The sequence below is a fragment of the Castor canadensis genome, chromosome 2, assembly GCF_047511655.1.
Source record: "Castor canadensis chromosome 2, mCasCan1.hap1v2, whole genome shotgun sequence".
In the NCBI taxonomy this organism is placed as follows: Eukaryota; Metazoa; Chordata; class Mammalia; order Rodentia; family Castoridae; genus Castor; species Castor canadensis.
This window is the reverse complement of record NC_133387.1, coordinates 129,759,691-129,786,696: the sequence shown is the minus strand read 5'-3', so window position 1 is coordinate 129,786,696 and position 27,006 is coordinate 129,759,691. Positions and strand designations below refer to the sequence as shown.

General features: G+C 44.6%; 1 long non-coding RNA gene across 10 annotated transcripts in view; it reads left to right on the top strand.

Annotated features, from left to right (window-relative positions):
* The window catches only part of LOC109699069 (uncharacterized), a 43,381-nt gene extending 16,821 nt beyond the window's left edge, over positions 1-26,560 (top strand). For 5 of the 10 annotated variants that reach the window (XR_012445397.1, XR_012445400.1, XR_012445399.1 and 2 more), the window contains 3 exons: positions 1,724-1,758; positions 2,406-2,579; positions 15,986-26,560. This is a non-coding gene — a long non-coding RNA (uncharacterized lncRNA). The remainder of the gene's footprint in view (positions 1-1,723; positions 1,759-2,405; positions 2,580-15,985) is intronic. The other 5 variants (XR_012445395.1, XR_012445394.1, XR_012445392.1 and 2 more) reach the window with 5 other exon arrangements.
* Positions 26,561-27,006: the final 446 nt, after the last annotated feature.

The following is a 27,006-nucleotide window of genomic DNA, read 5'->3' as shown; positions in this document are numbered from 1 at the left end:
CCAAGAAAACCCCAAAATCTCACCATCCCCAAACAATTTCTTCTGTCTCTGCTCGTTAGGAGGCTAGGTATTAAGGTATGTTGTGAGATACAGTGCATATTATTACCAGTTTTCTACACATTAAACGAGGGGCTGGCGAAGTGGCTCAAGTGGTAAAAAGCACCTGCATGTGTATATATGAGATGAGAAGAAAAGACATTTCTTCCTTTTTTTTTGCTCACTACATTATTCCAAGGTGCTTACTTAGCTTTTTTAGGACAGTTTTAATTTCTTTATTACTTGAGCACATAGGCCAACATGTATTTCTTGTCTGTGTCAGAACATTTTCATATAGGATTCTGTAAGACATGACCTTGGACACACATTTGCACACTATTTTGTGTTCCCTCAATTGCCAGATCCAGCTGTGTCTCGATGGGCATAGAAGAGGCAGCATATGAAATGTGCCAGTTCCCACAAACAGCACATAGTTCCTGTGGCTGGAATCGGGACACCACACATTTCTGGAGGCCACCACTCAGGAAAGCTACTTTTAGCAACCATAGCAGCAAGCATGAGCCAGGACATTGGGCTACCTCTTCCCTAGGTCTGTTGAATGAGCCAGTGTCTGAGGGTACTTCCTGAGCTGATAGCTGAAGACTGGCCTCGCCACAGTGTGAAGTTAATCTAAAAGTGGCCACAGAGCAAACCTTCCCACGTGGCAAACATCCTTCAAAGGTACAAAATTGACTCTACTACCTCTTAATAAGAATTTGTCCCCCAAAAATAAACATGTAGCAAAGTGTCTGGCACACAGGAAATGGGCAATAAATGTCACCTGTTATGATAAAGGTGGTTGTCCTATCATAGTGAAAACCCAGATTAAACCTAATGTCCAAGAAAAGATTGATTAAATAAATTGTAGCATGTCTATATAATATACTCGTAGTAGCCACTAAAAGGTTTACCAGTGGTTTCCAAATTTGGGTAGGCATCAGAACTGTTAAAAGTGAAATTACCCAGGCCCCATCCAAAATATTCTAAGAATAACCGGAAAGTTATATAGGTAAGAAAGAAGTTAGACTTCATGTGGACTTAATATGTGGTACAGCAGTTTGCTAAATTGGCTTGAAGCTTGATCATTTAATTCAAAGACTTGCTCACTTTTCTTCAACCAACCCATGTCTCCCAAGCAGTCAGTCCTGTTTCAAAAGGACTTTTTAAATACTTCAGGTTGCTGGCAACAGGCTTGGCTATTTCTGTATCTCATTCAATAGTTTGTTTTTTCCAATGAGTATCTTTAAACAGTCTCTCCCATCCTCTAAATGATGTCATCCTTTGTGTCACTCTTTAGATGGGTAGACCTGCCTATCATGGCTATCATGTCTTATGGCTATCTCTAATAAAAGTACATCAGGGCTACCTTTCAACCTGCTTTCTCTTGAAGTATTTTCAAAACATTTGTGTTGGATTGAAAGTAGTTAAAGACTCTGGTTGTAAAAGCATTTAACTTCCACCTCTGGTCCATCCCCAAGATAACTAATTGTTTATCCATAGTTCCTGTTTTGCTCAATGTATGATACCCACTCAGAGAGTGGCCAAGCAGCTTTGTTTTCTCCAAGTAACATGCCATGTTATGTAATAATAATAATAGAAGGCACAGACATGGGACAGTCCAAGATGTTCCTTCTTTTTTTTTTTAATTTTTTCTGGTTGCTCTTTGCTGTTTCCATCACTGTCTCAGAGGATGAAGCAGACCTGCCAGTACAGAGCGACTCGGTGAGTTCTGATTCTGAGGTTGTGTTGTAGGACAGTGTTAAAGTCCTGATTTCTTTCTTTCTTTTTTCTCTTTTGGAGGCACTGGGGTTTGAATTCAGGGATTCCCACTTGCGAGGCAGGCACTCTACTGCTTAAGCCTCTCCATTTTTGCTTTGGTTATTTTTTAGGCAGGATCTCACACTTTTTGCCCAGGCTGTACTTGGGCTGTGATCCTCTTACTATGCCTCCCTCATAGCTGGGAGTTTAGATGTGCATCGTTGCACCCAGCTTGTTGGTTGAGATGGAGGTCTCACTAACTTTTTGCCTGGTCTGGCCTTGAACCACAATCCTCCCCATCTCTGCCTCCCAAGTAACTGGGATTATAGACATGAGCCACTACACCCTGCCTTAAAAGTCCAAATTTCTTATTCCTTTCCAAGTAACAACTTCCTTAATAACAGTCAAGCATGACTCTAGGTGTGTTCCCTCAGCATTTTTGTATTTATTCTCACTCTGTGAAGTGGTAGTTTTATTATTCAGCTCCATTTTACCGGTGAGGAAACCTTAACCCAAAAGGGTAAGGCATTTGCCTGAGGTAAAACAAATTCCATGCATAAAGCCCATAAGGTTTGAACCCAGGAACTGGGAGCTTCCATTTTTCACCCCAGGTCGAGTCTTTTGCTCAGCTGCTGGTGAAGCTGTGAGTGCATACAGAGAGGCCTGGATGGAGACGGTGCCTTACGATAGCAAGAGAGAGAGAGAGTGAGGAGGATTGCCAGAGCCAAAAGAGGAGAGAAGGCGCAAGCTCAGAAATCCTGCTCATCTGCCTAGCGGAAGCCCTGGTGAATATATCCATTTTTCTGAACCTTGGTGTCCTATTCCATAAAAACCTGATGCTAGGTATGGAAATATGGTGAAATCGTAAAAACTAAAAAAGAACAGAAAAAAAAGATTTTAAGGTTGTTGAGCATTTCATATGTTGTCATAATTAAGAAAATGCGTACACAATGGGCACAGAGACAAGCCTCAGCTGTCCCCGCCGCCCAGGCCCAATCAAGGGTATAGCTCAGTGGGAGCTTATGTGTGAGGTCCTGAATTCCATCACCAGCACCTTAAAAAAACAAAAAAGGCAAAAGAAGAAACTAAATTGAATAGACATTTTAGTAAATATCTTTCTTTAGGCTTGGAAAACAAGCCAACAAAACAAAACTGGTGGCTGGGGAGTTCCAGGTGTTCCTCAATTCTTGGGATTCAGGGCCCAGAATAGGACGTGGCTCCTGGGGCAGCAGGAGGACAGCAGAGCGATTTACAAGCAAAGTGGATTCCAGGCAGGGCCCTTCGAGGGATGAGGTGGGCAGTTGGATAAGGGTGAAGTAGTGTCTGGGGATTTTGCTGTCCTATAGGGAGGGTTACCAGGTAGCACAAAATCGGGGCTCTCCCATTGCGGCCCCTCCTGAATGGTTTGATGACTGTGCAGTACCTGCTTGGGTGTGGAAGTCACACCTCTGCATTTTGGATCACTTTCACCCTTTCTTTCTGGTTTAGTACCACCAGTGAAAGGTAGGGGAGCAGCAACTAGGTCCTCAGGGTGCAGCATAACCTTGATGTGGGAGGTGTGCTCCAGAAGGCGGATAGCAGGCCATTATCTGTTTCCTTTTCTTTCTTTTTTTTTTTTTTTTTAAGTGGTACTGGGTTTGAACTCAGGACCTCATGCTTGCTGGACAACTGCTCTACCACTTAAGCCATACCCCAAGCCCTGTTTACTTTAGTTGTTTTTCAGATAAGAGTTCTCCCTTTCTTCCCAGGCTGATCTCAAACTACATTTCTTGTACCTATGCCTCCCCTATACCTGGGATTACAGTGCATGCCACCATACCTAGCTTGGTTGTTGTGATGGGGTCTTGATATTTGCTCAGGCTGGCCTTGAACCATGATCCTCCCAATTGCTGCCTTTCTGAATAGCTGGGAATCGCAAGTGTGTGCCACTGTGCCCAGCCTTATGTTCACTGTGGCTATTAATCATTGGTCCAGGGTGTGGTCCATCTGTTTTGTTTTGCTTTGTTTTGTTTTTTCCTTGCAGTACTGGGTTTAAACTCTGGGCCTCACACTTGGTACGCAGGCACTCTACCACTTGAGTCATTTACCACCCTCCTCCCCCCCAATTTGGGGTTTTAGAATGGAATCTTTCTACCTATGCTAAGAAAACCTATAAAAAGGTAACAGCAGTAGTGTCAATTTCCATAATCTCAAACGTTCTCTTTTACTGCCATCTGAATCTCTTTACTTTTTCCACCCTTCTTTACTTCCTCCTCCTGGCTCATTTCCCCCTTCATGTCTTAGAAAAATTCCAGATTTGTCTGAGCTAAGAGGACAAGTTTCCACTGAGGCCGAGAAATCTATGGAAAGCAGAGTGTCCTGGGGGACACCCCAGCTGCAAAACAAAGGGACAAAAACCCTGGCTGAGCAGGGAGCAGAATGTTCTAGAGAGGCAGTGTGGTGACTGACAGTCACAGCCTCTCAGGCCTGGGAGGTCCTTATGGGACTGCTTACTTCCTCTGCTTACTCAGTGTTGATTTCCTACCAAAGAGGGCTTTCAGTTGCCTTTACTTCCTTTAAGAGACACTTTGTATCCTTTAGAGCTGTTCAAGTGTGTGGGCCAAGAGTCTTAGTGACCTTTCAAGTCACTGATTACTTCTGTGTGTGTGTGATTAGAGAGAATGGGACCTGGGTTAGAACCTCAGCTCTGGTGCTTGTTAGATGGGTAACCTCAGGAAAATCACTAACCATCTCCAGCTTTCCCCAGGTGTGAAGCAGAAGTAAGAATGCTAACTGGAGACAGGTGTGTTTTGAGAAGTCTGATAATTCACGTCAAACACTATTAGGAGTAGAAACTAAAAAGTGTTCATTTAGCCGGGCACTGGTGGCTCACACCTGTAATCACAGCTGATCAGGAGGATCGCAGGTCCCAGGCCAGGCAAGTAGTCTGAGAGACCCCATCTCAAAAAACCCTTCACAAGAAAGGGCTGGTGGAGTGGCTCAAGGTGAAGGCCCTGAGTTCAAACGTCAGTACCACAAAAAAGAAAAAAAGATACTCATTACATTGCAGCTACCATTACTATTTTCAGTCTTTTTTTTTTTTAACTCTCCTTTAAGTGCTGTTTACACAGTTTAATACAGATATTGGGCAAACTAAGAATGAAATAAAATAATACTATCAGTCAGAGACAAGAGATAGATTATAGTAAAAGTTATATTTCTTTTCAGGGGTTTAAATAGTTTTAATGTTCTAGGCTATTTTAGATCCAAACCGGGAAGAACACAGAAACATGGAAATAAATACAGTGACAGAGTGCATAGCTGCCACCGGGGTTAGGACATCTAAGTTACATGCTTTTTTTTGTTGGTACTGGGGTTTTAACTCAGGGCCTGTGCTTGCTAGACAGATGCTCTGCCCCTTCAGCCCCTCCCCCAGCCTTACTGTCTTAGCTGTATTATTAGAATACTGTATTATTTGATAAAAGTTTTTTTAAAGCAGGTTTCATTTCCATGAAGTTAAAATAGTTAAAAATTAAACAATTCCATTCAATTATAAAGACTGAAAGATGCTGGGGACATGGCTCAAGAGATAAGAGAGCTTGCATAGCCTATGTAAGGCCCTGAGTTCGATCCCTAGTACCACAAAACAAAGCAAAATACATACATATATACATGTACACACACACACACACAGAGAGTGAAGACTATTTAGGCTCCCATCCCCTGTTCTCCCCACCAAATGTAGCAGCTTTTGGAGTGAATGACGCTATGCAGCAGCTGTCTCTAGGTGACTTAGTTACCTTTATTCCATCTCTGTTAAATAAATATTGTTTATTTGCATATCATGTACTAGACATCTGGGTTTCAGAAATGAGCAAGTGACATTACAACCTCAGAAAATAAAAATAAGTTTGTCAGTGTGTTGAACTTTTGAGGAACGTGGCTGTGCTTAGCGTCTGCTCTCTGGAAGTTAGTGTATGACCATCTGACTGTTACTTCTGTGTCCTCACTGTAGACTTCTGTGTTCATGTGTTTTCCAGGTTGCTGGCTTACTAGGCTAGGTGGGTATTTACACTCCATCTTGTGAATGACAGCCAAAATTTATGCCCCAGAGTCAGGAGCTTGGGTGAGCTATTTGCTAAGGCCTTGAAAACTACCTTTCTCTGTCACACAAGCAGCTGTTGTAATCAGATTGGCTCCATGCCTAGTGCAGACTGTGTGACTCGGTGACAGTTGCAATCAGAGCCTGGAGTTGGAGACAAAGAGGTCACAGATCAGGAAATGACAGTGATGATGGCTAACTGGGGTAGGATGGCTTGATATAAGTAGAGGGATTTTTTTTTTTTTTGCTTTAAATATCTTTCAGCAAAAACACAATCCTGTTACTTTTGCATGAGATTTAGACAATTTTTGGTCCTCAGAATACTCTGTTCAAGACTACAAAATCGTTCTGTACTAAGAGCAAGTTGCAAATATGATAACCATCCAGCATTTCCAGTGACTTTTTAGACCCCAGCTTGGTGAATTTGGGGCATAAATGCCTACTGTCATTTGAATTAGATTCACTTTTTTGAAGTCACTTTGATTTAACATTTACCCAGGGCTATAGTAAGTTCTTTTTAGTTCAGATAACAGAATTGACTCACAAGAGAAATCTTAAAGCAGAACTTTTCAAATATTTTGTAGTCCACATGTACATTTAATTTAAAATGACCACACACTTACATTTCACATCTATCACTATGGTTTCCAGTAGTTACAAAGGAATGTGGGGAAATGACAATGTAACATCTGTGCTGATTTGTAACTATTGGTCAACTTTTAGGGAAGGATGTCTGTAAAAAACAGAGGAAGAGAGTAAGGGTGTGAAATTGGAATAGTTCAATTTATTTCTCCTCTTTTGATGATACAATTTTCCAATACTTTGGTAATAGCAGAGGCATCCTTAATTGTGGTTGAGTAGAACTACTGGATCACTCCGAGTCGTGGTCTGTTTGTGCTGCTGTAACAAAATACATGAGACTGACTAACTTGACAACAATTGAATTTTGTTTCTCACAGTTCTGCAAGCTTTAAACTTCAAAATCAGGGTGCTAATATGTTTGATATTTGGCTTCTACTTCCAGAATGGCTCTTTGAACACTGTACCCTCACTTGGTGGAAGGTGGAAGTGCAAAGGAGACCCAGTGCTGTGGGAGCCTCTTTCCTAAGGGCCATGTCCCACTCCCTCATGAAGGCCAAGGGAGCCTTCATGAGCGAATCACCTGCTAAAGGTTGTTCCATTGGAGACTACGTTTCTATGCGAATTTTGGATAGCACTGGATGGGTAAAGATGAGTGTGACCGTGGGATAATAACAGAGAAAGGTCCTAACTTCTGAACTACAGGGTCTCACATAAACTTAACACATGAGGCGTGGATGGGGCTAACTATATCACACTGTACTTGGGCACGCTCTGAATTTTGTACCTATACTCTTACTTTTTCTCCTGAGTACGTGGAACCCTGGGGTTAAAAAAGCCATTGAAAAAGTACTGGAGGATTGTGTGAGGTTAAAACACATCACTCCAAAGAGAAGAGTTGGAGTGACCACTCTGTTCTTTATACAGTGGACACCCTCTAATGATCATTGCTTCTCCGCAGAATTCAACTAATGAACTTTGTATTATGTAAGAGTGAGTGGGGCCAGGGGCATAGGTCAAGTGGTAGAGCACTTGTCCAGCGAGTCCAAGGACCTAGGTTCAATCCCCATACTGGAAAAAAAAGTGAATGTATGGGGCACACACACACAAATACACACTGGTGCACACGGATTTTCTCTTTGTAGCATTTTGCCCAAAATCTGTATGTTGACAATCATCACAGTACATGTATTATACTGATGCTGAGTGTTTAATAAGCGACATCAAAGGCAGAAATGCTACTTCATGCCATATGAGAAACCCTAGGAAACATTGCTGTGGCACGGTGGCATTGACATGAATAAATGATGATAAGCTGTGGTTATATTTGCATATATATTTGAATATATGTGTACACACACATACACGCACACAGGAGGCAAAGGGATTAATCCCCACCTAGTAAATGTGACCTCCATGTTAGAAGCACACATATCCTTTGCCTGGACAGTGAACATATTTTTATACAAACCATAGAGATGCTTAGCAAGCATTTATTAGACACCTACTGTTTATGGATAGCAGTTATTCTGCTTCTGGGAGATCACAGTCTAAAACAACTAGGGCTTGGGTGTATCTCAGCAGTACAGCAACATGCCTGGCATGTCCGAGGTCCTGGGTTCAATCCCCAGCACAACCAAAACAGAACAATCACCAAGCACTGTGTGCTGATTATTTTCCAAGGCAGATGCCCAGTGTGTATTGTTGCATTTAGCCTGTGCTGGAAGTTCTGCTACTATCAACAGATGAGAGACCCAAAGCTCAGAAACTCCTGCTAGACCCCAGACTCCAGGTGGAGGTGTCAACACCAGCACTCTGTCTCTGGAGCCCCTGGGCCCGCTGGCTTGAGAGGTAACTCAGTGTGCAAGAGTATTACAAGAGCATTTGGTTTGGAGTCAGGTGAGACCCTGGTGAAGTCTTATTTCTGTCTCTTATGTGGTCACAGGAGTTTCCTTAACCTTTGAGACTGGGTTTCTGCTGATACCAACTTTGCCCAGTGGTTACAAGACCAGAGATAAACTTATGTGCATGTCACATGACCCATAGAGTGGTAACACTCTGAGGTGAAGGCCCAAAAGGGCACTCCAGAACTGGGGCCTTTTCTTCCTGGTCTGTTGTGATTCAACCATTATCTCTGAGTCCAAACAGAGCCATGGAGGAAGAGCTTTGCTAACCCAGCTGTACCTAGCTTTTCCTTTGCTTATTAACTAGGGCTTCTTACTGGTGGCAACTCGATAGCTTGTCCCAGAAGTTGAATGTAAGCATCGCTAGAGGAAATAAGACCATGATGTCACAGTCCTTCTGTACCTCACTCAACTTAGCAAATGAATCCCATTTATTTCATTTGCACCAGAGCCCTTCGCACCACGTGGTCTTCCTCTGAAAGGAAACAGACAAGCTTAATTACTGAGGTGGGACAAACAATTTGCTAATTCATGAACCAAGGTTGTAGTTACAGTACACTGATTTGGCCAAAGACAGTCATTCCTTAGCTGAAACACAACCAATCCAGGAGTCACCAGAGAAATTGGTGCTTAAAGATAGGTCCAGCCATAAACTACAGACTGGAAATCCAGAGGGCTTTGGGGATGCTGGGTGACATTGCCATTTACATGGGAATTTTTGCAAGAGAAATAGAAAATCGAGCCTGAATAAGTCATTATCATGAAGAATCCAAGTATAAATAGAACCAAAATTAATGACTATTCTAGTAATTTGAAAAGAGATAATATATCTGGATTTTAGAGCTCATTGGTTCATTTCTTTTATTTTTTTGATGTGGAAACTGAAAACCAGAGGAAGGAAATGCTTTGGCCGGTTCTGTATGGTACAATGAAATGTTCCTCAACTTGGATTTTTTTTCCTGGATAAAGTGCTGGGGCTTAGTGGGAAGCAGAATGTGTAGAGGATCTAAAAGCCAGGGGCCTTGCTAAATTTAGATTTGATTCCTGCTTACGTAATTTTCCTTGTGTTTTCAATTATTTATACAAATATATTATTTATCTGTGTCTAGAACTTGTGCTTTTAGCACTCAATAAGCAGGAATAATTTATAGGGTTCTGGAGAGCTTCCTGTCTCTACCTTTCAGAGTGTGTTCTTTTGCATTGTTAATTAACTGTTTCATTTCAGCCTTGCCCAACTTCCTTTCCTGGCAGTCTTGTGGCAATACTTCACTAGTCAAGAAAGCTATGCTAGGATCTACCATTATCGTCACAGGCTCGTCCAAATCCTGGCTCATTATCTTAGGATTCATACCCTATATAGGGAGGGCTCAATGTGATCCAGCCGTCATGATCCTTAGATACTGTGAGATCCCAGCAGGAAAAGAAGCCAGCTTCCAGGCCTAAACCGAGCACCCATTTCAGCTGCTTTTTTTACACAACAGAGTTCTCAACCTTCTCCTTCTCCCACATCACCTTTACTCCCTTTGCCACCTTGCCCTGACCTCCCTCAGGTACCTGTGTCCACCTGGCTCCTCACTACTTGGGCTGTCATTTGGGTTACCATCAACTGTGATACCTAATTTTTGCCTTTCTCCTAGGTGGCCCCTATCTGGCCTTTCTCATCGTTTTTTTGTTTGTTTGTTTGTTTTTTGTAAGTTTTAACAAGGATTTATTATAATAGAACAGAATAAAGCATAGACGGGTGTGGGGGTGGAGGGAGGGTAGAAAAAGATAAACATTTCCTGCCCTCAAACAGGAAATGGGAGCCAAGGTGCCCATCGCTGGTTCTTGAATTGCTGAGTTCTTGCTTTTAGAAGAACCAACCCATCAGGTACCTTGGTTTTTGTTTTTTGTGGGTTTTCTTTTGTTTTTTGGTAGGGAGGCCTAGATGATCTCCTCTTATCACCCTACTTGAATCTTGTTTACCTTTTTTTTTTTTGTGTGTGGTTCTGGGGTTTGAAGCCTCATGCTTGCTAGGTAGGCACTCTACCACTTGAGCCATACTCTGTCCTTTTGTTTAAGGACAGAGCACCTAGAGGCTGGAAGTCCCTCTTCAGGTGGGCTAGTTGAAACTGGTTGGAATGAAGATGGCTGCCAGAGTGACCATCAAACAACCTCTGACCTTACTACATTCATAGCTTGGGAGATGGCACTCAAGTGCCATGGTGGTTGACATTTGCCATGACAACTACTGGAAAGGAGCAAAAAGAGGTGGTGCTCAAATTTAGGGAAAAACTACCCATTTCCAGAAAAACACATGACTGTCCCTCCCTTTTGTAGCCTCCCCTCCCCCTTATTTCTTTTACCCACTGTTGGCAACCTCTCAACCCCCAGCAGGCCAAGAAGTGGATTTGCAAGTTTATCTTCACTTCTCCTATTCTTAGCCAAGAATAGAATCTCCTCTGCTGCTCCACTGGTTCCACAGTTCTTAGGGATAAAAAATGAACCAGTTTGGGATCAAAAACTGGTAACACTCTGAGGTGAAGGCTCAAAAGGACACTCCAGAACTGGGGCCTTTTCTTCCTGGTCTCCTCAGTGCTTCCTGGAGGAAATGGACATTTCTTTGGCTGTTTTTCCTGAGCCTGGAGTACACAGCTCTCAATCCTAGCTCTGGGAGAGGTTAATGTAATGAGATACACAGGCCTTCCCACCTTCCTACCTTGGAAAGGGAGGACAAAGGCTTGAACATGATGGCAGCCATCTTGGTGGCTACTATCACACACAGGTATCAGATCCTTGGCTGGGCCAAGGCCTTTGCAGATTGCTTCTATCCCTCTGCCTGTGTCGTTGAGAGAGCTGCCCACTCTAGACCATTTACTCTGAAGGCAAGAAGCTACCTTACCAGACAAGAGGGCTCATAAGGGCATAGACCATCTCCACCACTGTCCTGTGAAAAGACAGCAGGATATCCATGGAATTATTCTTAGGAGGAAGGACCACTGAAGGAAAGATCTCTTTTCTTTTCCCAGCATTGGCAGTTTTTTTGTTTGCTGCCTCATTGTGTGGTAAGTAGTAAGTCACAATACAAGCAGCTAGTATGTGTTGGCTGACAGAGTGAAAGACATTGAATTTGAGACCTGACCTTGTTCACACAGGGACCTCCTTCTGACGTGTCATAACATGTGTCAGGAGCTGTGAGAGCTGCTTCTGAGGCTTAAGGGATGCACTGAGGACATCCTGGTTAGGAAGACTGTCGGGTGTGTCTGGTTAGGTAAGACTGGCCACAGCTCTGGCTGTCTGGAGCCTCCCGCTCTGGGCTGTTTGTTCTTTTGCACACTTTTATGGACAGATGCCATGAGGTTCTAGTTGTAGGCTCAACTAAACGGCCAGAGAACTCCACCCAACACTAGCCAGTTAGGCCAAGTAGGTGGCAGTCAACTGTGTGAGAGGTGAAAGACAGGATTCTGGGAAAGAGACTACATATGCCCCAGGAAAGAGATTTCATAAATTCATCTGGCTCTTTATTTTAAACACCCCAAATGTTGAGTAATTTATGTTTATAGTGAAGGAAAATGCCAGAAGTACTGAGGAATATGAAAAAGCCCCCGCCTGTATGATGTCCTAATCTGACACCTTCAGGAAGCACGGCTAGCAGTTCCTTTTCTTTGGGCATTACTGGGGATTAAACTCGGGGCCCTACCCTTGCTAAGCAAGGGCTCTACCACTCATGCCCCCAGTCCAAGCTAACAGTGTCTTGTATATTCTTTTCAGAGTGTTTAAGGCACGAGAAACTGGCAGGTTGAATAGAATAGAACAAAAGGCTGCAATCAGGAAAGTCACTCCGTTCTTAATTCAGGCCCTTTTACTTCTCTCTGCGGTTCTCTTGACATCACCACTGGACAGCAGCTTGGTGTCTAGATTTTTCTAAAACACTCATATTTTGAAAATTGTTTAGAAGGTCAATTTGATCAAAATTAAGAGTTCTTAATTCTTCTTATGTCTTCCTTAGCACTTCTCTCCTTTCCCAAGTCTAGGCCTGGCCCTGGCTCAGAAGCCTGCAGGAAGAGAAGGTGGCCCCTTTGCTTTTCCACTCCTCTGGACCCCACTTACCTTGGCTCCTCCTAGACTGGGTGTGGTGGCCAGAGGTGAAGCAAAAAGACTAGGTCTGGCTCAGTGAGTGCCATGCAATCAGACAGTTATGCCCTCTGGATGGTGGGTAGCTGATGTTGGCTTTTCCTTGCTTGGGATGTTTCTGTGGGTTTTTCAGACTTCCCCAGCCCCAAAAAGGACTTTTGTTCTCTGTTCTTTGAACTGTTTGTTGTGGACGAGCTCTCGGCCTAGTTACTACTAACACTCCCTCAGGGGTACTTTTATGGTTCCCCAACTCTCACAGGATGTTCCCGCTGGGGTTGTCCTGCTGCAGCAGACAGCGCCCTGGAGCCAGGTCTTCTCCAGACGCACGGTGTGGTCACCTTCCAGGTAATGCTTGGCCCGTGAGAAGCTGGGCACCTCTGCCCCACAGCTCACTGGAGCAGCAGCTTGGGAAGCCTTGCTTGCTTCTTTGCTGTCATGATGTCATTCCGGACTCCCCCTGGCCTTTACCCTTTCCAGGCGAGGCCTGCACCCCATTCTGTGCACTGACCACTGAGGAGTACAGATCAAGCTCGCCCCAAAGCTGTGTCACACAGTGTTGCAGGAGCAGAAGAGAACAAGCGCTGAGGTTTTTTCTTTTTTTTTAATTACTGTGTATTAATTGTTCAAAGGGGTTTCACTGTGATATTTCCACATATGCAAATGATGTGCTTTGATCAAATTCACCCCCTCTATTACTCTTTCTATCTCCCCTACCCCCTTTAAAAGAATTTTTAACAGGTTTCATTATTGTATTAAGCTCTGGGTTTTCACAGTTCTGTCAGAATCAAACTGGGGCATGAGCTGCCTCTCCCTCCTCTGCCCTCACTCTCCCCAAGGCTTCCTTGTTCTCTCTCTCGTCTCTCCCACTCTCTCACTGTGCTTCCTAGTCAGCCTGTCTCTGAGGAGGGACTCCCTCCCTGGAGTTTAGCGGCAGTAGGGAATGACACTTTCCCAGCACTCCTCTTCTTCCTCGCTCTGATCAGCCACCGAGTTCTAGAGAGAGCCGGAGGGTGGGGAAGCAGCTCAGGGTCACGGTGTAGAGTCACTCACGCCTCTGTGACTGCTCCATGGGTAATGTCATTGCTGCACTTAGTACACAGGAAGCACAGCTTGCTGGTGTTAGTGTTGAAACAGCCCAGATTCAGAGACAATAGAAGTTCCTTTCACACACACACCACACACACACACTTTTAAATATCAGAGGCCCTTTTCTCACCTCATGTGGGAGTATCCCATGCTTCCTCTCTGGGAGTTTGTGTTCTTCGTTTGAGAATGTACCTTGGACAGCTTGCACTGCTTACTCAGGGACCCACTACGCCTGTTTAGTGGTTTAGAGGGTGACACTGTATGGCTGCTCCAAGATTTCTGTTATCACAAATGATGCTGAAGTATTTGTACACTTTTGGGAGCATATCTGCCAAATAAATTCCTGGAAAAAGAACCAGTTTGAATTCATAAGAAAAATTGTAATATGTCTTGCCAACTTTTTTCTCCCTCCCCTCCCTCCCTCCCTTTCTTCCTTCCTTTCTCTTTCTCTTTCTCTTTCCCATTTCTCTACCCCACACCAGTCAGGGGACTTGAAAGTGTTAAAATGGTTGTCACTCTCCTGGTAACAAACTGGTCCATCCACCTGACTTTGTAAATGTGGCTGCACGTCTTCCCACCGAAAGCTATTGATTGTTTTTTTGCATCTTTTTCTCTAAATTGTCCCTTTTGCTCATTTTTGTATTCATGATTTTCACACACTACTTTTTAATTGTGTGTGTGTGTGTGTGTGTGTGTGTGTGTGTGTGTGTGTGTTGCTGGGGATGGAGCCAGCCTTGCACATGTAGGCAAGGGCTCTACCACCAAGCAACATCTCCACCCTTCATACTGATTTTTAAAGAACATCTCACATGTTAGGGACGTTTGCTTTTATTATGATACTTAAAATGCAAGCATTGCCTCCAGTTCCTCTTGGATGCATTGGCTCTTTGTATATCTATTTTTTGTAAGGAAGTTTTACAATTTCATGTGGCCAAGTCTTTGGGTTTTTCTTGGTGATACCTGGATTTAATGGTGCCCTTAGAAAGCCTTTAAGGACACAAAGCCTGCTAGCCCATTTACTCCTGCTGTGTTTATGGTATAATTCTTTATTGATCCTTCTTGAATAAATTTTAGGGTAATGTGTGAGTTTCTTCGCATCTAACAAAGCAAACCTTTTTGTCTTGTTCTTACTAGCATACCTTAATGGCAAATGGGCTTTTATCGTGATATGCCACACATGTGGATAGTGTACTTTGAACAAATTCACCTCCTCTAGTATACTCCTACCCCACCCCCACAACCCCCTCTTTTCCAAGCAGTGTTGGTGGGTTTCATTATACTGTCTTTGGTCCTCTTCACCTCCTCTCCTACTTCTAATTCTCACCCGCACACCATTCACCTTTTATTCAAGTTCCATCGTCATCACCATCGTAATTTTTTTAGGTCTACATTCCACATATGAGCCCAAACATGTGATATTTGGCTTTTTGTGCTTGGCTTAGCTCACTCTACCTGATGATCCTTATTTACACTCACTGCTCTGCAAAGGATGTAACTTTATTCTTCTTTATGCTGAATAATACTCTATGATGTATATATACCCCATTCATTGTTTGTTGGGCACCTTGGTTGATTCCACAGTTTGGCTATTGTTGATTTACACTCCTTTCTATATAGGCTCAAGAATGATATAGCAGTGTCATGAGGCAGGTTTAGTTTTAGTTTTCTGAGGAAACTCCATACTGATTTCCACAGTGGTTATACTAGTTTATATTCCCACCAACAGTGTATGAGAGTTCTCTTTTTCCCTGCATCTTCACCAGATATTGCTGTTAAATGACATTCTTTGTGTGTGTGTGAGTGCCTATGAGTGTGAGTGAGTGTGTTTGTGTGTGATTGTGTGTCTGTGGTCTGTGTATGTGTGTGTGTGGTACTGAAGTTTGAACTTAGGGCCTCTTTGCCAGGCAGGCACACTTGAAACACACCCTAAGTCCTAGTAAAGCAAACATTTGAGCTAGGTCTCTAACTCTTCTTTCTATTCTTCATTTCTCTAGGAAAAAAAAAAATTAAAAGTTCCTTTTTATTTTATTTTATTTTTTTGTGATACTAGGGCTTGAACTCAGGACCTTCACCTTGAGCCACTCTACCAGCCCTATTTTTGTGAAGGATTTTTTGCCCAAGCTGGCTTTGAACCATGATCCTCCTGATCTCTGCCTCCTGAGTAGCTAGGATTGTAAGCATGAGCCACTGGCACCCAACCTAAATTCCTTTTTAAACACAGCTTCATCCATAGCTAAATGCAAAGGTAAATTAAAAAGTTGCTTTTGGTTTGTTTTAAATACTGCCCACTTTCCAGGAATGTTAGTGGGAATTTTCCTGGGCACTTGCCTGGGGGACCAAGGCTTATTTTCACTGTAGTTGTAAGGCGTTTGTTTTCAGACCTAGTGTTGAAAGAGACAAGCACATTTACTCCTCCCTACTTTTATAGCGGATGCCGGGAGAGGGGAAGCAATGGGCCCAAGGTCACGGAACAAAGAAAGTGTTGGAAACCAAGGCTCTGAGCCAGTCAGCCCGTAGCACTAATCCGAGGGACAGCACTGCTCACAAAGCACAGGTACAACATTCTTTGTGTTGCATCAGTCACCGAATTACACAATCCGCAACAAAAACAGCCAGGGGGCAGTGGATGGGGAAAAGCTTTGCCCATTGAAAGATGAGCTGTTCCCAGTAGTGGAGAAAATGTTCTGCTCGTGGAGATCATATATAATACCTGACAATGTGAGTCAGACTTGGGCAGCATTCAAGATTAATCTTATCCCCATAATGAAATTGCTGATTGTTTTGACTTGCTCCTCTCTGCCTGTTCCAAGTTGCCTGCCAGTGTGTTACAGAGACGGTCTTGCTGGTCGGAGACTTGCTCCTCAACCGCTGGATTGTGGAGTCCATTAAGGAGTTTACAAGGTCTGTTTGGAGAGGCAGGAATCCAGAAAAGCTTCTGAGTTTTCCATGATGACTGATGGATTTGGAGCCCACTTAAGGATGGCTGCATGATGCTAAGTGTTTAGCGTGTGCCAGCGTTGTCACCTCATATAAACCCCTTTCTTACAACCTCATCTTCACAGACTTACGGAGGAGTGGCGGGGGAGGGAGGCTGCTGCCTCCAAGAGATGGAGGACTCTGACTTTGGAGGTGGAGAGGGACTGGAGGGAGTGTGAACAGGGTGCAGTGAGACAAATCTGCCCATGTCTTAATTACCTGGCTCATTCCCTGCCTTGGTTTCACAGGCTTTTGGATTTCTTCCAGAAATGTTGTTTTCCAAAGGGGATGTGGAGTAAAGCAGGCCTGCTGGAGAACAGGACAGGAGAGAGTTCAGCTCCAGGAAGATCCCTGGGCGCAGAGTGGCGAGAAGTCAGAAATGTCTGCATCTGACCAGCTGCTCTTTGCTCTGAACTCAGGTAGCCCTGGGGATGGCCCAGCACCTGGTAAGCCCCACGACACGGTGTTTACTCTCAGGTACCACAAGTTCTTCAGTTAGTCTGTGGTTTCTGCAGTCAGCACTGACCCAACCAGCCAATTTGGAATTACAGGCAGTAATTGTACTTGTCACAGAAAAGATTCATTCCTTGATGGGCTCTCAAGTGCTGCATCCTGTGAATCCTGATGGCAAGAAAACCACCCTCCACCCTAATGCTCAGTTCATAAATGTGGCTTGAAATGCAGCCGAACGTGCATATGCTTGCTGTGCTGTTAGATTCTTTCTTCAAAGGGAAAGGCTTTTTGAATGTGATGCACAAAAGATCCTATTAATTAAGACAATTTCTAATGTCTCCCAATAGAATAACGAGAAAAGCAATGCACGATTTGCTACTCCCTGGTCCTTTGTTGGGTGAAGTTTATTGCTCTCCCGCTGAGCAAAGAAGTTGCCACTCTGACCCTTCTTGTCCCTCTTCTCCTCGTCCTGTGCAGACAAAACTATTCAGTAATGTCAACAAGGCTTGAGAGTGCACAGCCGGTGGGTGGAGGCAAAAGGACTAGACCCCAAAGTCAACATCTTCCCAATAGGTTCCTAGAGGAAAAGGATCAAAGTCCCATACCTCTTCTTCGACTCTAGCAGAAAACCAAGTAGAGCATTCAAGATACAGGTTAGAGATGAGACAGAAGACTTCAATTTTGTTGCATTGTGTTCACATATGCAACAGATCCCAAATCACTTCAAGCCAAATGTGTCCCTATGTGTAGTAGAAACAGGGCTAATGGAAATAGAATTTCTACAAAGTAATTTAAACTTCCAGAAAGCTGGAAGGAAAAGAGCAGCCACCCAGGCAGGTGGCTGAAGATTTAGCCAGGTGCTAAAGATTCTGAAAAACCCAGGGGTATAATCAGAAGAGGTGGACATTGAATAAAAGAGCTGGGGAATTGGGGCTCTTCATGGCCTGAAAAAAATTCTCAACTTGTTTCTGCCTTGGTGAATCTGTTGTCAGACTGAAAAGCCAAGGCTCAGTTCTCAAACCAGTCTTCCCCAGACCTCACCTTGTTGTGGGGGACAGTACTTGCCTGTGTCCTTGGTAAGGTACACTGTATATTCTGTGTGCCATCAAGGATTTATCCCTCACCCTCCACCCCTCTGGGCCTGAGAGGTCACTGCCATGGACTTAATCCACCGGGCTTCCTTGCATCTGGCTTCTGCTTGGCTTTGCCTAGTTGGGAGGAACTAGTAAAAAGTCAGAGAGAAGCCAGAAGGAGAAGGCAGATCAAGTCACTCCCCACTGCCTCAGGCTGTTAGTGGCTGTGTTCCTCTAGAGAAGTACACACTCATGTTGGGGCCTGTCCTGCGCTGCAGGCCCCTCTGGGATCCCGCCAACCACCCCTTCCCTGGCCCCTCAGCCTTAGGGTTGCTGGGAGCTTGCTTTTCGTGCTGTCCTTCCCTGGCCTTACCTAACCAATGTCACTCTGATTTCCCATGCTTTCAGTGAGCCATCTGACTCCTGCTAGAATGGCGATTTGTTCATCTGTCCATATCAGCAAGGTCTCTTAGAATATACAGCAAACAGCCAGTGCCTGACCTGGATCCAAGAGTTTTACTTCATAGTGTTGTTCTGCCTTTGTCACCATTACTCTCTGTCCTTCTTAGCTAGGGGAGCAAGCTAAGAGCCTGTCTGCTCTTACCCTTTCTTGCTTTGGATCATTTAAGTAAGTGCTTTCTATGAGTCAGTCGTGGTGCTAAACTTCTTACCTATATATTTTATAAAATCTTCACAGTAAGCAGTTACTGCTTTTATCTATATTTGGCAAATGAGAAAATTTAAGCTCTCAAAAAGTCACTGAAGCTCACAAAGCTGGGAAGAACAGGGATTTATTTATTTGTTTGCCTATTCATTTGGCAGTACTAGAGTTTGAACTCAGGGCCTTTGGCTTGCTAGGCACACTCTCTTCTACCTGAGCCACACCTGTAGCAGGAGAGTGGGGCTTTAAATCCTGCTTTGGTCTTTGGTACTAGCTGATCCTCTGGCTCAGATTTCAGCGCTCACTGCAACTGCGTGCATGTTTGCATAGCCACTGGAGCTTCTCTGCGTTGTCTAAAGCACACAGCTTCTCAGCTGTTCAGATCTTTGTGCTCATCTCAGCTCACTGGCTTCTAGTCCCGGCGCATCTGAGGCTCCTTTCCAGTCTGGAGCTTGATCTTTGTGTGCTAGTTGTAACAAAATACCACAGGGAGTCTTCAACATAGAATTTATTTCCAACTGAGGCTGGAAGTCCAAGAGTGAGGTATGGCCAAGGTAGGTTTCATTCTGAAACATCTTCTCTTAGTTTGCAGATACCTGCCATCTTGCTGTGTGCGTATATGACCTCTTGTTTATGCACATGAGAGAGAGAGAGAGAGAGAGAGAGCACTCTGGCGTCTCCTCCTCTTCTTGGTGATACTGGGGTTTGAACTTAGGGCTTCATGCTTGCTAGGCAGGCGCTCTACTGCTTGAGCCACTTCACCAGCCCTTTTTGCTCTGATTGTTCCGGAGATAGGCACTCATCTTCTGCCCAGCCTGGACTATCCTACTTTGGGCTTCCCACCATAGCTGGAAGGACAGGCACACACCACCATGTCTAGCTCTTTTCCCACTGAAATGGGGTTTCACTAACTTCTTTGTCTGGGATGGCCTTGAACCATGATCCTACCATCTCAGCCTCTGTATAGCTTGGGATGACAGGCGCGCTCCACTGTGCCCAGTCATTGGTTGAGATGGGGTTCTCAGGAACTTTTTTGCCTCGGTTGGCCTTAAACTTTCAATTCTCCCAATCTCAGCCTCTCAAGTAGTGAGGATTTATAAGTGTGAGTCACCAGTACCTGGCTCTCCTCTTCTTTCTTCTTTCTCCTCTTTCTCTTCCTTCTTTTTCTTTCATCATCATTCTTCTTCTGTCCTCCTCCTTGTGCTTAGCCTGTATTGCCTTCTTATAGGCTTTATTTCCCAGCACAGTCACAGTTGGGGGCAGGGTAGGGCTTCAGTGTATGACTATTGTGGGAACACAGTTCAGTCCATCACTATCTCTTTCCTTAGGAACCTGGATTTAGCATTGACTCCTAATCTGTTGTGGCTGAAAATAAATATCAGATCCTCTAGGTTAGGGAAAAAAAATTCTCTCTTCCTCATACCTACAAGCTCGTAAATCTTTCCAACTGCTTAGAATGAGTTGTTTTGTTTTGTTTTTTTATGCCAGGATTTGAGGTTATCATTTAAATCCAGTTTAAAATATACAGATTGGAGAACCTAGATAGAATATTTATATTTAGAACACCCTATGCTAACATCAGGCAGAGCAACACTATCATCCTTAGTAAGACATGCTCCCTATATATATACATATACACGTTTTGTATTTTCTGAGGCAGGGTCTTGCTGTGTAGCCTAAGCTGGCCTTGAACTCATGATCTTCTTACCTCAGCCTCCTGACTGCTGAGATCACAGGTGTGCGCCATCGTGTCTGGCTTATATGTAACATTCTGTGTTGATTTATGATCTTCTAAAGTGGCCAGGGTTTGCTCCTGCAGCAGTGTGGCAGATCTGCCAATTATGGCTAAAAGAAATGATTGGAGGCATGACATTGAGAGAAGGAAAGTGACGACAGTGGAGGGGCAGTGGCTGGAACAGTTGTCCTTTGACACACATATTTTCTGTGATAAATGATAGGGTGAAAAAGGTGCCCATGTAAGCTGCCTCCCTCATTTTTCTCACCTCCATTCCTTCCCATTCCCTTCAATCTGATTGGCTTATTTGTCCATGCTCACTGAGACCTCTAGAAAGGTAGATCTACTGTCTGCAGTGGACAGGTTGGAGCTAGCTAGTTCCTGAAGTAAAGTTAGCACTCAATAATGAATTCAAGTTGTCTCAACATCTAAATATCTGGTTAATTGGTGGAAGTACTGTATTGCTCCATAAGGGAAATTTATCACTGTGTTAGGCAGATAGATAGATAGACAGACAAATAGACAGGAGGATAGATAGGCGGATAGATCGGTTGGCATGTGTAGTTATACTGCATGTTGCACAGATGTGTCTCTGTGTTTCGTTTTGTGACCATACACACCACAGGGAGGAATTCCAATACGCTAATGGGGCCGGCCGCTGAGGTGGGGCACACCTCACAGAGGCAGTGCAAACCGCTCGGTTCTCCACATCCTGGGTGTGTTTTGAACTGAGGACATAATAGACATAGAATAGGAAGAAAGACAGAAGCTGGGGGGCGGCTTCTGGATGTTATGTCTGGGGTAATTGCCCCTCCTGCTTCCGGGAGGCAGGGTACAAAAGTCTTTGCTGAGCCTCACTGGCAAGAGGCTTAATACTCACTGTGTTTTAATACTGCTGTGTTTAGAATCCTCCTCTGTTATTACACTGACCTTTTAGGGGCGAGTCCCCAGTCTCTCAGACACTTTTAGTCTGCAGTTCCATCAGTATCAGATGACTCTCCATAACTAGCTCCAATCTTGCTAAGTCTTGGCCAGTGACTCTTGCTCTAAGCTCAACATGAACTAGTCTGTACAGTGTGCTAGTCCTGCAAATCTTCCTCTTCCTTCCAGCACACGTGCTACTCTCTGAGCTACAAAGAGACAAAGAAAAGAAAACAGCAAAATAGGTGTGGCCTTAGACCGAACGTCTTCATGGATTTTTTGAATTTTAACTTCTTGAAAAAATAAGAGGACACGGCATAGGGCATGCCATTCTTAATTTCATGAGCAGAAGGGAAAAGTTTTATGTATTAAAAAGTCAAGTGCTCATGCCCAGGGAAAGGTATGGCTTGGTATCACAAAAGTTGTGCACCTCTGTGCAGCCTACCCTACCCCTGTAGCCTCTGATAACATAGGACTCCTGTCTCCTCACAGGGAACCTTTTCTTTTGTTTTTAGTAAGTATAGGGAAGAGTTTTGGCTCCTATTTGTTGGCCTTTATAACTTCCTTGTTGAAACTGTGAAGTTCCAAAGAGAATGTTTCCCCGAGGGAATTTCCTGGACAAGCCTGGTTCCTCTGAAGGGGAAGTGTTCAAGAAGGGAGGCCTCCCAGCCACAGCCTCTCACTCCACTCAGGAAGGACGGGCACACAGGGCCATGGCAGGTGGGAATCCTGGCAGCACAAAACCCACCAGTGCTCTCTAGAGTTTGCTTTGTCTGTTCAGAAGTCACTCTAGGCTGGCGGAGTGGCTTAAGTGGTAGAGTGTCGGCCTAACAAGCGTGAGGCTCTGAGTTCAAACCTAGTACTGCCAATAAAAAAAAAAAAAAGAGAGCGAAATCTCCAGAAAGCTGGCGTTTCTGTATGGAGAATCTGTACAGATTCTTTTTTTTTTTTTTTTTGCAGTACTAGGGCTTGAACTCAGAGCCTTCACCTTGAGTCACTCCACTGGCCCTTTTTTGTAATGGGTTTTATCGAGGTAGGGTCTTAAGAACTATTTGCCCTGGTTGGCTTTAAGTCTTGACCCTCCTGATCTCTGCCTCCTGAGTAGCTAGGATTATAGGCGTGAGCCACTGGTACCAGGCTAAATTTGGTTTTTATTTGGTGGAAGTTGATTATTTGTATTATAGCACAATATGTTAGCAATCCTGCTCTTTTCAGGCTGTGGTTCCCTATGATGTGACATGAAACAGGCAATTACAGACCTCTGCTGTAGCGATTTATTTTCTACACCTTGGTTTTCTGAATTCTTATTACGTTGTTCCCATGAGTAAAATTCTTTTCTGTTTTCAAGGAAATCATCAAAATGATGAATGTGCCTATAATTATCCAAGCGGGGACACTTTTGAGAGTTAAGGAGAATGCTATTAATAGGGTCACTGTATCTGTAAGCCTGCCAGTTCTGGCCTCTTCCTCACTCTGCATTTTTTTTTTTTTGCAGTACTGGGGCTTGAACTCAGGGCCTACACATCAAGCCACTCTACCAGTCCTTTTTTGTGATAGTTTATTTTTGAGATAGGGTCTCTCAAACTGTTTGCCCAGGCTGGCCTGGAACCATGATCCTCCTGATTGCTGCCTCCTAAGTAGCTAGGATTACAGGTGTGAGCCACAGATGCCTGGCTACTTCTGCAATTTTTGCTTGGAGGCCATGTTCCTTTCTGCTGCAGGGCCTTTGCACATGATAATCTCCCTGCCCGGACACTTCCCTCCCTATGAAGGGTCCCAACTCTGCCTTGCTAATGCCTCCCCATCTTCTAGATTTAGCTTAAGTGTCACTCACTTAAGAAAGTCCCCTTGGGTCCCTGGGCGAGTCTGGTAATGCTCTCAAAATAGCACTCCCCTTTTCTTTGTGGCATTAAGTTTTGTGATGCAGCCTTTTTATTGAACTCATTATGTGATTGGAGTTGTCTCTTTGGGCAGAGCAGGGGCTGGATCCATGGCTCTAAGGCCTATGTGTGTGGCACATGGTAAATGTCCCCCATATTTATTGAATAAATACATGAGTGACCGTCCACCACTTCCACCCTTTGTAAATGAAGTGTTATTTTCACTGGGGAGTGGTTGGGGAACTAAGGTCGATACAATGTGTTTTGGCTATCTGGTGGCAAAGCTGATACTCAGCCCTGGGCACCTTCCATTCCCGCAGGAACCGCAGGCAGCGTTCCCATCACTGGGCTTTTCTTTCACCTCCCTCCTAAGGAACACTGAGGCTTGACCTGCTATGAGAAAAGAGAAAGCTGTCCTTCAGACAGAACCAATCTTAGAGTAACTGTCTCCAAGCAGTGACACCTGTTGCTTCCAAGTAACAGAACATTGGGGTGAAGTATGTCACTCAAGGTGGAAAACACAAGTGGGCAGAATTTTCCTCAGCCTCAGATTTTAGAAGACACTTTGACACTTGATCACACAAAAGAGCATCAGACAAGACATACACCACCTTCCCATTTCATGAAAATGTGACCAATTAAAGTCCTGTATCCTCTCTTTTTACACTACTCAAGACTTTTGGATATAACTACAAAGCATCAAGCTGACTTATTTTTAATTGATCCCTACAAGCAATACTAATTTGGTTGACAAGTAGATAATTTCCTTTCATTTTAGAAACACAATAACTTAAGAACTGAGTAACCTTCCTTGGATAATGGTAATGAGCAGACAGCTCACAAACAAGGAAACTTGCAAGAAATTGAATCACCACTGTCACTGTCTTCTGAAGTTCAGACCCACAGGGCAGTTTCACTGCCAAGTGTGAAAGACTTGACATACAGGGCAGATGGGAAGTGCTGACAGAGACTCAGGGGCAGAGAAAAGCCTCACTATATTGCTGTGACAATCTGAAGATAAAAAAGCATCCACTTTTTGGTGTGCATTCTTTTTCAAGCCGTTCCTGTGTGACTTTACAATCTGCCACCAAAATCAACAGAACTCAGCCATTTAAGTCGTATGTCTGTTGCTGGTGAATGGGGGCCCTTAAACACGCCCCTGCCAATTGTGCTCTTAAAAAGATCTGATCTCAGTCTTAACACATTAAGAATGCTCAGAGGAAAGAAAAGCCAGCAGAAAACAGCAATAGAGACTTGCTTTTCTGTTGTACAAATAGCAGAAGACTGGCTTCTGGGCCTAGCAGGCTAGGACATTTTCTAGGCAAGTCCTACTGAGGTAAAGTAAATAACTGGTGTACAAGTCATGGTTAAGTAAGGTTGGGGGCACTTCACTGGGGAGGGAAGTGTCCGGGCAGCAAGGTTATCATGTGCAGGAGGAAGCATGGCACCCAAGCAAAAAGTGTGGAGGTAGCCGGGCACCAGTGGCTCACTCCTGCAATCCTAGTTGCTCAGGAGGCAGAGATCAGGAAGATGGCAGTTCAAGGCCAGAACCAGCAAACAGTTCTCTAGACCCTATCTTGAAAATACCCAACACAAAACAGGGCTGGTGGAGTGGCTCAAGTGGTAGAGCACCCGCTTAACAAGCGTGAGGCCATGAGTTCAAACCCCAGTGCTGCTGAGACAAAAACAAGTTATGGTTAGGAGGGCTCAGGGTTATCTTGGTGGCAAGGAGCTTTGAGTACATTAGAAGTCGATGTGTTAGCACTGTGTCCCACATGACAGATTTAGGTTTTCTCTCCTGGTGTTTATCATTCCTGGGCAGAAAACATGTGTTAGGCCTTTTTGTTTTACTATTCATATCTGCACTTCCACCTCCAGCACCTTGGACTTGACCTGCTGGAGGACAGGAAATGCATTTGATCACTCTGTAATCCCACATGGCACTGCATAACCTGAAATGAACATGGAAAATGCAAAGTCCATGTTAGCTAACCTCTGTGCTATTTAGTATTAGGTCAGATTTGGAATATGACCAGAGGAAATGTGCTTGGCAGAAAACTTCATGACAACTCTTGGAATTTGATGGTCCAGATCTGTGTTTTATAATTGGTCTCTTGAACACTGGTGCTCTTAGCTTGGATCAGGTCACCTGCCAAGCCAAATGGGCAGCATTACTGAAAAAATGCACTTGGGAGCCAGGTACCATTTCCACCATCCTCACCCTTACGTGGGCTGTACAGTTAAGCAACCTCTGAGTCCAAGCCCAGTTTTGCCAGTTACCTGGCTATGTGGCCTGAGGCTAAGGGAAACAGTCTAGACAGATTCCAGAGGCGGTGCCCAGGGCCTGGGGGCACTTCCTGTGCCCCCAGCATTTGCATGGGTGAGCTGGGGTCCCCTAAAGGCAACAGGATGGGATTGACTGGAAGCCAGAACCCATGTCTTGGGCACAGAAGGGAAGCCAGTGGAGAGTGGGGCTTGGAGGTTGGTCCATGACTTTGACTTTAGCTGTTATACAAATTTGATCTGGGGGCGTAGCGTAGAAACCAGCAGTCAGCCACAGGCCTTGGTTTATAGGTTCAAGGCTTATGGGCAAGTCTACATTCACCATGAAGAATCCTGAAACTCTGCTACCGAGGTGACTGCTGGGAACCCATGGTCATCACCACACGCTTGGACTGTGAAAGAATCGTGGAAACCCCCGTGCTGCTTCCTCCCCCTGACCCATGAGAGGAAATTACCGTGAGACACCCTTCGAGGCTTTCTTGGATTGGGGAAATGGGATCAACTGACATTTCTGAGAAGTCCATGTGAATCACTCTAGAAGTTTGAGGTTTTGGATTAGAAATTGGGGTCTTCTATCCGAAGCTCTCCTCTGCAGGTTGCTCTGGTTTTACATTTACACAGCTGATAAGTTCTACAGTGGCCCAGAGATGCAGTGGCTGCTTCTGTGGGGACACCACCCTCATGTCACAGACAATAAGAGGGACCTGGAAGGGAAGCTTCTTACCCAGGCCATGACATGGGCACAGTGGAGGCCTAAGTGTCAGGACTTCCTGTCCAATTGCCTTGATGTTTCTGAAAAGCCTTTCACATCGGAAAGTGAGTAGACTCTTATTCTTCTGACCTTCTGAAATGCGTTGCATCATTTGACTTTCTGAAAGTAAGTTTATTTTGTGAAAATTAGTGGAGCTTTTATGAGAAAGGAAGCAGTGTTTTAATAACACTTTGGGAACTGTGAGTCACTTACATAACAGGTATTTCCCTCAGACGTCCAGTCATAAGACAGCCAGGACGTCCTCCTGCAGGGAATTCATCTTTCTGCCACGCCCCCCCCCCCCCCCCCCCCCCCGCCCGTGGACTGTGGGAATGTCCCCCTCTGTGCAGTCCTTTTCCTGGGCTCAGAAGGGGAGGGGAGAGCTGCAGAGGGGAGAGGAGTGTCCAGAAATCTTTCCCACACATTCATCTCTGGGTTTGGCATAGCACCACCATTTCCTGACTCCGCCTGGAGCCACAGAACCATCTGCCGATCTTGCCTACCCTTTCTCTGATGCTAGGTCTTCGACTTGCCAATGCAAAATGCTTTGCCTTCTCATTTCCAGTGGAGGTGGCTGTTTGTCTATACAGAAGGCCGGGGGATCACTGAGCCTGCACCCCAGGATCCCACCCAGGGCCTTCCTCTCCTCGAGCCTCCCGGGTCAGCCTGCCCCTTTCTGTTCTCCCCCTGCTAGGCCTCTAGGAACCATCTTGCTT